The 10,167-nt window shown below is 48.0% G+C and overlaps 1 long non-coding RNA gene across 1 annotated transcript; it reads left to right on the top strand.

Annotated features, from left to right (window-relative positions):
- The first annotated feature begins 448 nt into the window (after nt 1–448).
- LOC118026562 lies at nt 449–8,522 on the top strand. The gene is made up of 3 exons (XR_004683615.1): nt 449–1,713; nt 6,508–6,665; nt 7,814–8,522. It is a non-coding gene; the product is annotated as an uncharacterized LOC118026562 (long non-coding RNA).
- The last annotated feature ends 1,645 nt before the right edge of the window (nt 8,523–10,167 follow it).

The raw sequence follows: 10,167 nt of genomic DNA, 5'->3' as shown, positions 1-10,167 counted from the left end.
GCAAAGAACAAGCATTTAGCTAAAGCCAGGAGTCCTTGTCCATGCTGGAGATGAGAGATTGTGCTCTAGAATATTCTCGGAACTCCTGGGCCCTTTGGAGTCTCCGACAGGGTTTGGATTGGGATTTGGAGAGTTCCTCCAGAGTTTTTGAGAGCTGAAATCCGGGGTTACAGAGGTGTGTAGTCATTGAAGAATGTAAAACATGGAGACTCCCGTTATCTTAAATGGGATGGTAGATGATTTATCTAGTCCAGCGCTTCTGAACCTGCTATCTTTTGGCAATGTCTAAGGATTCTTTAAAATATATCTATTTCTTTGACATTTGGATTCACAGATCTGTACTTAAAAAAACAAAACAAAAAAAGGTATGTCTCGCCCCACCCCCGAGTGATTCTAATGCCTTTGGTGGGTGCTCTGAGTTTCTGAGCCATTCACCCCGTCCAAGCCCTTCATTTCCAGTGGGGATGAGGGTATGAAGCGGGCTCACAGCCCACGGAGCCCTGGGCGGCTCAGGCTGGGGGGAGAGAAGTGTAAGGGCACGTGTAGGGCAAGGGTTAGAAGACGGTGTTCGTCATGGTCGCTGGCTCCTGCTAGTCCCTGTCGCACACAGGGCTGAGGAGGTGGAGTGTTTGAGGAGGATCCAGCTCACAGACATAATTTTCGCTTTGTACCACGATCTGAGGGTAGACTGCCTTCTTTGTCCTCAGAAATATCTTTCGGCTTTGCTGCATCTGCCCTCGGGGAGTGTCTGCCGGCTTCCCCAGTGTGCTCTGCTCCTGAAGTCCTTCTAGCAAACACCTTCCTTAGTAGTCAGGGAGTAGGGAAGGAGAAAGGATTTCGTCCCAGATAGGAGTGTGTGCGGGCCACGGCTGGAGAAGATGCTTAGCACTTCTTCTGAAATTACTTTGTTTGAAAGTCAGAGCATCCTTCCAAGCCTGGAAGTGTGAAGTGTGAAGTTACCCTTTCTAGACCCTGCTCCCCTTCCTCAAAGGTAGTAGAAGGCAGGTGCTCGCTCAGTGAGCTCACACAGGCCCCCAAGTCCTCACAGCTCCCACTCCCCAGGCGACCCCCTTGCCCTGTGGGCTCACCTTTCCCGCAGCAGTGGTGACAGGCTCTGAGGGTGGCGGAGAGGCCCCTGGCCTAGTGCTTTGCCTTTGGCTGTGAGCGCAGGAGGCTGCCCCTCCCAGCATGGGGAGGAAGTGTCCTAGCCTCTCAGAGCTCAGAGCCCCCGGAGGGAGGGTGACAATTTAAAGGGACAGGACCATGGCCAGCCTTTCCGATGGGAAACCCAACCCCTGCTTTGGACTGTGGCGATGTTTTCCAAAGGTCCCTGTGACCCTCCCACCTTATCCCCAGTTCGGGCTGTAACCTCAGAGAAGAGCAGTTGAGATTTCTGAGGCCTGTTTCAGTTCCAGCCTCTGCCCACCAATCTTACCTCCAGTTGCCTTTTTTTTTTTTTTTTTATAGGTGTTTTCCTATGAAATGGCCTCTTGAGAGTCTCCTTCCCTCGACTGGACATCAGGTTGGACAAGGTCACCAGCATGGTCCTATCTGCCAGGCCCGTCATTCTTAAAGGAAAGGAGGACTTCTCCAGTCATTAAAGATCAGACAGCAGGAAGAGGAAGGAGATCTTTCATACGAGGCTTAGTCTAGCCTCAGTTGGTCTCTCTGACCCGAGTTTCTGTTTCTTCTCTCAGGAGGGTCATGAGAGAGGTGAGTAAATAGCCCCCCGTTGTGTGGGGAGAAGGCCGCAACAGCATATGGTGGTAATGGGCCCCGGACCGGGCTAGGTCATTAATGCCCTCTGTGATCCTGCCTAACTCAAACTTTCTGGAGTTAACTTCATCTGAAGCTAATTGGTTGGGGTCTGATTTTTACCCATTCTTGCTAGCTTATTCTCTCTAGTGAGGAGCGCCAACCCACTACCCTCCACCGGTGCCCCCCGCCTCCGCCGGCTTTGTTGAGATATAAGTGAATTGTAACACTGTGTAAGTTTAAAGGGCACAGTGTGTTGATTTGATACACTTATATATTGCAAAATGCTTACCGCTGTAGTATTTATTAAATAACAGCTGCATCACATCACATCATTGCCATTGCTTTTTTTTTTTTAGTGACAACATTTAAGATCAACTATTCTCTTAGCAACTTTTAATGTATGATCCAGTAGTATTAACTCTAACCCCTGTGCTGTGCATTAGACCCCCAGAACTTGCTCATCTTATAACTGGAACTCTGTACTCTTTGACCAATGTCTCCCCATTTCCCTTCCTCCAGCCTCTGGTAACCAACAGTCCACTCTCCATTTCTGTGAGTTTGGTTCTTTAAAATTCCATGGAAAAGTGATATCATACAGTATTTGTCGTTCTGTGTCCGACTTATTTCACTTAGGATAATGCCCTCCTGTTCCACCCACGTTGTTGCGAATGGCACTACGTCCTTCTTTCTTGTGGACGAATAATTTTATATATATATCATTATAAATAAATTATATTAATATTATATTAAATTATAGATGGATAGATAGATTTTTATCCATTCATCTACAGATGGACACTTAGGTTGTTTCCAGGTCTGGCTGTTGTGAATAATGCAGTGAACATGGGAGTCCAGGTATCTTTTCGAGACTCTGCTTTCAATTTCTTTGGAGAAATACCCCGTAGTGGGATTGTTGGATTGAGGGTTCCGACTCTTATCTTGTGGGCTTCGACCAGCAAAACCCACGGTGGCAGAAATAATTACTCCAGACTACGGATCAGTCAAGAGAGGTGAGATGGAGCCTGAGGATAGAGTCCCGGAGCCACTCCTAGACTCTCCTGTTTATTAATAGAAAGACTTCAGGTAACAAAGTAACATACATCATAGGAATTCAGGGAAAATGCAGAGCAGGGGGTTACAAGGTTCTTGAAGCAAACAAAGCAATTAATCTTAAGCAATTCAAAGGGTAGACTTTACTATTTCTGGAGATGAGTTTTCTATAGGTAAGGCAAAAGCAGGCAAGCCTACGAATCCCCCAAATCTGGTAGAGCCTGTTCTAGATAAGCGAAGCATGTCCTGTTGTTTTCAACAAGACAGAAAGCAGGTCTCTGCTGGGCTATGCGGTCCTATAACTTAGTAACCCGTGATTGTATTCCCACACTGGATCACATGGTAATTCTAGCTATAAATTTTGGAGGACCCTCCATACTGTTTCCCACAGTGGCTGCACCAATTTACATGCCCACCAACAGTGCACAAGGGTCCCCTTTTCTCCACATCCTCGCCTACCCTTGTTGTCTCTTGTATTCTTGATGACAGCCATTCTGACAGGCATGAGCTGAGATCTCATTGTGATTTTGACTTGCATTTCCCTGATGATAGTGACACTGAATCCCTTTTCACGTACCTATCAGCCATTTGTATGTCTTCCTTGGAAAAATGTCTATTTAGTTCCTCTGCCCATTTTTTAAATTGAATTTATTATTGGTGTTTTTTTTTTTTAAGAGTGTATTTATTGATTTGAGGGAGAGAGAACACAAGTGGAGGGGAGGGGCAGAGGGAGAAGCAGACTCCCCACTGAGCAGGGAGCCCGATGTGGGGCTTGATCTCACACCCCGGGATCATAACCTGAGCTGAAGGTAGATGCTTAACTGACTGAGCCACCCAGGCATCCCTTGAATTGCTTGTTTTTTGATGTTGAATGATATGAGTTCTTTATGAATTTTGGATATTAACCCTTTACCACATATATGATTTGCAAACATTTTCTCCCATTCAGTGGATTGCCTTTTCATGTTGTTGATGGTTTCCATTACTGTGCAAAAGCTTTGAGTTTGATGTTATTCCATTTATTTATTTTGTCTTTCATTGCCTTTGCTTTTGGGGTCAAATCCAAAAAATCATTGCCAAGGCTGTTGTAAAAGAACTTATCCCCATCACACTGTATGATTTCAAGCCTCTTAAATTTATTGAGGTTCATTTTATGGCCTATTGATCATATTTAGGAAAACATTCCTTGTGTGCATGAAAAGAATGTGTATTCTACTTTGTGGGTAGGGCATTCCAGTGGTAGCCCAGTTGGTTTATAGTCTTGGTCACATATTCTCTTTCTCTTTTGACCTTCTGATTAGTTGCTGTGCCCATTGTTCAAAGTGGGGTATTAAAGCCTACAGCTTATTGCTGAATTGTCTATTTGTCCTTGACTTCTGTTATTTTTTGTTTTGTGTGTTTGAGGTCTTGATTGTGAAGTTCACGTATGTTTAGAACTATTACATCTTCAAATTCACCGATTCTTTGTTCTACTGGCTCAAATTTATCATTGAGCCCTACCAGTACAATTTTTCATTTCAGTCATTATACTTTTCAATTGCAGAATTTCTATTTTGTCCTAAAAATAATTTCTGTATTCTTTTTTAAAAATGATTTTATTTATTTATTTTTCAGAGAGAGAGAGATAAAGAGAGAGTGTACAAGCAGGGGGAGTGGCAGGCAGAGGGAGAGGGAGAAGCAGGCTCCCCACTGGGCGGGGAGCCTGATGCGGGGCTTGATCCCAGGACCCTGGGAACATGACCTGAGCCGAAGGCAGATGCTTAACTGACTGAGCCACCCAGGCGTCTCAATAATTTCTGTATTCTTATTGACATGCAAAGGACGGCAAAGCAAGGCCTAGAAAAGCAGAAGGGGAATCAGTATGCAGACTAGCTACATTATATTACCTCAGCTGCCCAGTTTTTCACAAGAACTACAAGACCTACCTCGACACAAGAATGGGTGACCCACATACTGAAAAAAAATCAGGCCACAGGAACAGCCTGCGAGAGGTGCTGGATTTTGGATTCGAAAGCAGCAATGATGCGTATGTTTAAAGAATTGAAGGAAATCACACTTAGAGAATTAAAGAAAGCTCTGGAGACAGTATCTCAGCACAAGAGATTCAAAGAAAACATGTGACAACACTGAACACCCTCTCATAATAAAAACACTCAACAGACTGGAACTAGAAAGAACCCTCCATAACCCGGTGAGAAATCCCACAGCTAGCGCCATGCTTCATGACAAAAGACTGAAAGCCTTGCTCCCGTGGACAGAAATAAGGCAAGGGTATCCGCTCTGGTCACTCCAGTTCAGCTTGGTGTAGGAGGCTTGCGTGTGTTTACTGTCTTGGCTAGACTCTACCGGGGGTGTCTGGGTCCCCTGCGTTGTGAACTCCCCGGGCGCTCCTCACAGGGTGCAGGCTCCGGTGTGCACGAAGTCTTGGGGTGACACCACTTGCAGGAGAGCTTTCTGTCTCTCTCCCTAATCGCTCTGTTCCTCCGCCTGTCTCCGCTGGTACCAGACCGGCTGTCAAGCCTACTCAAGGCCAGCTCACTGCTCTCTTGTTGATAAGGCGCTTGCGCATGAATCGCCCCACGGTCTGATTGAACTAAATCTGCAGGGATAGCTTTTGTGGCCAGTCTTTCAGGTTTTCTGTGACCCTAAAAGGACTCTTCTTCACTGCTTCTTTTCCTGGTTCTCTCTGGCGAACTTGCTGGCTTGTGGTCTCTCTTGTGTCGCTCATAGGGTTACCTAGCCCCTCTAAATTGCTTCCCACCGGAGTGTTCCTTGTTTCCAAGAGTAGCCTTTGATCAAACTTCCCACTAGAGGAAGCCTGGACCCCTGGTCTTTTCAGCTTGCCCCTCCCAGCATGGACCTGCTGTCCTCTGAGGGAAGCGGGGTGCGGGCAGCTGGGGCGCTAGTGTTGGTCACTCACTGTGCCTGGGGTGCATCCTCAGCCCCGTGAGTAGAGGAATAGTAGGGTGCTGCTGGCTGCACCCACCAGGAGTTTAGTTTCAACAGCCCAGACGTGGAGGCGATGAGAAATGTTGCACGCTCACCGCTGTCCTCAGATACTGTACTCTTTCTTGCTGGTTCGCCGAGGGGAGGGGAGCCCCATCGTCTTGGCCACACCTGCCCAGAATGCATGTTCCTTCCAGAGGAGCTGAGCACGAGCTGGAAGGGAGGAAGCAGGTCATGGCTCAGGTGTCATAGACTCACTGTTTTTACGAAGATTTAGTTGATTTTTTTGAATGAATATTTCTTTTTTAAAAAAAGATTTTATTTATGTCTTTCACAGAGAGCGATAGCGAGAGCAGGAACACAAGCAGGGGGAGTGGGAGAGGGAGAAGCAGGCTTCCCGCCGAGAAGGGAGCCCGATGCGGGGCTCGATCCCAGGACTCTGGGATCATGACCTGAGCTGAAGGCAGACGTTTAACGACTGAGGCCCCCAGGTGCCCCTGAATGAATATTTCTTTATTTGCTATATGACCTCAGGAGAACTCCTACGGACTTTAATCATTTTTTTAATTGTCTTTCACCAGCTGTGGCTTCTCCACCAGTAAGAAGCCTGCCCGGTTCCTCAGGGTGCATTCTGGAAGTGGAAGCCCATCAGTCATTTTAGATGGAACCCCGGCCACATTGATGCTCCCCTCTTCTTCCTTCCTCCTGGGTGCCTGGATTTTGTATAGTTTTGTTTGTTGTTCTCTGTTGTAGCTGAAGGCCCTCTCGCTGAGTGGGGAGCCAGGTGGCAGGATTACGTGCAGACCTGCTGTCCCGCCAAGTGCAAATACCGCATCCTTGCAGAGGGGAGAGAAACGCGGCCGTCGCCCTCCATTTCCAAGTAGTCACTTGCGCTCTTTGACAGCTTACAAGTGAGTCATGTAAACACAATTTTCAAGTTATATTTCTTCCTGACAAATAATAGTCGAAAACAATGAGGCTGCTCAGCTGTTTCTTAGCTACTTGGGCTTTGCATTAAAATTTGTTAAAATTTTGAAAGGTAGCAACCTCCGTGGGCACCTGTACGGATTTAGAGCAGAGCTGATTTTGTTCAGGGCACATCAGAGTCAAAAGTGCTAACCGCTGTGCTTACTCTGACCCCGGCCCCGGTGCAGGCTGGAGATTCCCAGGAAATCCCGCAGCTCATCCTCAGGCCAGCACCAGCCTGCGGAGGGGTGGGGAGAGTGTCCCGCGAAGAGACCAGTGCCATCGCCATCCCAGGATTCCTCCCAGCCCCACCTTCCTCCTCCAGTGCCCTGGGAGCACAGCAGTGGGCAGTAATAAAAGGACAGATTGGGGGGGCGCCTGGGTGGCTCTGATGCATAAGCGTCTGCCTTTGGCTCAGGTCATGATCCCGGGGTCCTGGGATCGAACCCTGAGTCAGGCTCCCTGCTCATCGGGGAGTCTGCTTCTCTCTCTGCCTCTGCCCCTGCTTGTGCTCTCTCTCTCTCCATCAAATAAATAAATAAATAAATAAAATCTTAAAAAAAAAGAGAGGACATGGGTCGTGACCTAATCTTTGTGGTCTGTGTGTCCACAGCTCGAAGTGCAAAGGAAGACAGACTCGGGGTAGGTGAGGGAGGAAATGGCTGCGGGTGAGATAAGATGCATGTTTTTCTGTACAGAAGTGAATTTACAATAAATCACCCTGTTGCTCATTTATCGGAAATGTAGGGGATTATGGGAACAACAAGAAAAAGTCATGCTGTGGTGTGCTGACAGACACATTACAATCGTTCCTTTATCCCTGTAAAAGTCTTTTTTAAAGATTCATTCATTTATTTGAGAGAGAGAGCACAGGGTAGGGGACAGAGAGAGAGAGAGAGAGAGAGGGAAGCAGACTCCCCACTGAGTGGGGAGCCAGATGCAGGGCTCAATCCCAGGACCCTGAGATCATGACCTGAGCCGAAACCAAGAGTCGGACCCTTAGCCAACTGAGTCAACAGGTGCCCCCTTGTCAACGTTTTATTGATCACATTTATCATGTGCAGTAAAGCACTTAGAAGCTCTCTCTTTACAGGAAGATCGGAGTGAAGCAACAAACGATGTTAAGTTGAAACCAAAAGAAAGGAATGAAGGTAACAGCACCAGCTGTGCAAACCTGTAAATCCCAGCAAGTCACTGAGTGCTGTGGGCTGGATCCTTTCCCTGATCCTGTTGTCCGGAGCGGGGCCTCTTCCACCGTGGAATGGCTAAGAATCCACGCGCTGCCAAGCAAATGCTGTGGGGTTTGGAGGTGTGGGGCAGAAAAGTCTAGGTGGACGAGGAAGGAAGGGAGCTGTGTGTGTGTTGAGAGAAGCCGGAACCTGGTGGAGAAACCTGCCTGTTTTCTTGCTTCTTGCTTCTTTCGCTCTTGGTGCCAGGTGGTAAATAAAGCTGGTATCGGGAACTGTCTGTAACTGTCCATTACTCTACGGCCCCAGGGACTCAAAAGCAGTGGGAGAAGAAGGTGCATCCTCGCACTGCTCCCCCACACCAGACCCCTCAAGCCAGGAGCCCGGGACTGGGCCCCCCTCGTGGTCTCCCTCTGAGGACCACGGTGCCCTGCTCCGCCATGGAGGTTCAGAACTACAAGCAACCAACATGTGAGAAGTGGTGCGGGTCTGCGGGCTCATGCTTTGTGCCAGTGGGAGAGTCCGGGGATTTGTCCTCGCTGGGCGAGGCCCCAATATTCTCCTATGATACAACTCTGGAGTTGGCCTCCAATTTAGATAATCTGGGACTTCCCTACCTTCTTATCCGTAAAGATACCGGGCCTCACAGGGGTTATGGTTTTGTTGGTTTTTTTTTCTTTTTGGTTTCCTCCAAGCCATAGATTATGGTAATGGCAGAATTAGACCCACACGCTTTTCCGCTGCCTGCATTTCATATATTAATGGGAGACATTCGGTGCTGATTAAGATAAAATAGTTCTTTTGAGTGGGTTTGGTATTCTGTAAGAGCATGGGATTGACTCTTGCTGCTGGGACTGGGTATGCTTTTACCTTTTAGGCCGAGGGGGCTCATCACCTCCTCAGCTCACCCCACCTGGACAGTCTGCCTGTTCCCCTGAAGAGTTCAGGAGGCCTTACCTGCACTGCCAAGCCTTAAGTTCTTCTCTCTCTCTCTTTTTTTTTTTTTAAGATTTTATTTATTTGAGAGAGAGAGCACAAGCAGGGGGAGGGAGCGGGAGAAAGAGAGGGTGAAGCAGACTCCCCTACTGAGCAGAGAGCCTGACACGGGGCTCCATCCCAGGACCTGAGATCATGACCTGAGCCGAAGGCAGACGCTTAACCGACTGAGCCCCCCAGGTGCCCCTCTATCTCTCTTTAGAAGAAACAAATTTTTAGTTTTTGTTTTGGTGTTATATAAATTGTTGGCAACAACTAAATTCTTTAGAGGATTTAAATCTAAATTCTCCTGAGAAGGCTTTCTTCTCTCATCACTGAGATTTCCGTGGTCCATCTGGGCCAGATACCTGGTGGGAAATGAGGAAGAACATGATCCAGAGAATTCACCCTGCTTGCATGGCGTGCTGCAGAGGGGATCTTTGGGACAAAACACAGGCAGGGGGGAGGGTGGAGGAGAGGAGAAAGGCGACATAGTCGTCTCCTAGCCCTGTTCTTGCAGATTTGCCCCAAACTCGAGCTTGAAAGAGCAGAACTTGATTTCTCATCGCCCCCAGAGTCCAAAAGCAAGATGGCCGCAGAGCCACGATCTCTCTGCAGGCTCTAGGTGAGGGAGCCTTGCTTGCTTCTTCCTGGGCTCTGCTGGTTGCTGGCCATCTTGGTGCTCCTTGCTGGCGGATACGTTGCCAGTCTCTTCCCTCTTGCATTTTATGAGAAGCAGCAAGGAGAAACCAGCAAGGTGTGCACCTTCCACACTTTTCTGGAAAACCTCCTCTGCTGAACATTCCAGTTCATCACTTACACGGCCTACTGTCCACCCTGCAGTGGAACTCAGTGCAGCCGACTTCTCGCCACTTTGTGCCAAGTGCGGTCTTTCCTCCGGTGTCTAGCAACCTGGTCCCCACCTCTATCTGGGACCGCACCACAAAGTGCCCTTATGTTCATCTTTCCACCAGCAGTCTCTTCAGGGAGATCTAGGCCTTTCCTGTCCTGTACCTCAGGATTCTTCCCGCCTCTATCCATTACGCAATTTCAAAGCCACTTCTAGATGTTAGGTAATTTTAGAGCAGCACCCCATTTCTTGGCCCCCAAATCTATAGTAGTTTCCCAGGGCTGCTGTAAGAACTGCAAACAGTTGCTTAAAGCAGCAGAAATTTATTGTCTCATGGCAATGGATGCTGGAAGTCCAAAATGAGGACGTTTTCAGGGCCGCACGCTCTCTGAAGTCTCTGGGGAAGGATCCTTCTTTGCTTCTTCTTAGCTTCTG

This window comes from Mirounga leonina, unplaced genomic scaffold, assembly GCF_011800145.1.
Source record: "Mirounga leonina isolate KUSES-001 unplaced genomic scaffold, KU_Mleo_1.0 Mir_240, whole genome shotgun sequence".
Taxonomy (NCBI): Eukaryota; Metazoa; Chordata; class Mammalia; order Carnivora; family Phocidae; genus Mirounga; species Mirounga leonina.
Note: the sequence above shows the minus strand (reverse complement) of the source record. Positions and strands in the feature narration are given on the sequence as shown.